Here is a 579-nt window from a genome sequence, read left to right as displayed (position 1 = left end):
GGGGGAGGTGGGGGAAAGGAGGTGGTGTTGACTAACCCAGGGACAAGGGAACAACAAGTGATCCAAAATCAGTGGCAACGAGGGTGTGAGAGGCCTGGTAGGGATTGATCAAGGGCAATGTAACGGAGAGAAATTACTGAAATGCAAATAAAGGCTGAGCATGATAGTGGGACAAGAGGATAGTAAAGGAAATAGAGGAAAGAACTAGGAGGCAAAGGGCATTTATAGAGGCCTAAATACAGGCATGTACATATCTAAATATATTTTTGTATGATGATGGGGAAATATATCTACATGCATATATTTATAGGTTTAGTATTAAGGAAGCAGATGGACATTGGGCCTCCACTCTAAATACTCCCTCAATGCAAGAACACTTTGTTCTTAAACTGGCATTCCATGATGCTCACCTTCCTGACACAATCGCTGAAGACAAATGGGTACATAAGCAAATGTGGTGAAGAAAGCTGACAGTGTCCGGTTATAAAAGATACAGCATCTGGGGTCTTAAAGGCTTGAAGGTAAACAAGCAGCCATCTAGCTCAGAAGCAACAAAGCCCACATGGAAGAAGCACATCA

Source organism: Echinops telfairi, unplaced genomic scaffold, assembly GCF_000313985.2.
Source record: "Echinops telfairi isolate 266 unplaced genomic scaffold, ASM31398v2 ScPeMD7_18;HRSCAF=68, whole genome shotgun sequence".
Lineage (NCBI taxonomy): Eukaryota > Metazoa > Chordata > Mammalia > Afrosoricida > Tenrecidae > Echinops > Echinops telfairi.
This window is presented reverse-complemented; position numbering follows the sequence as displayed.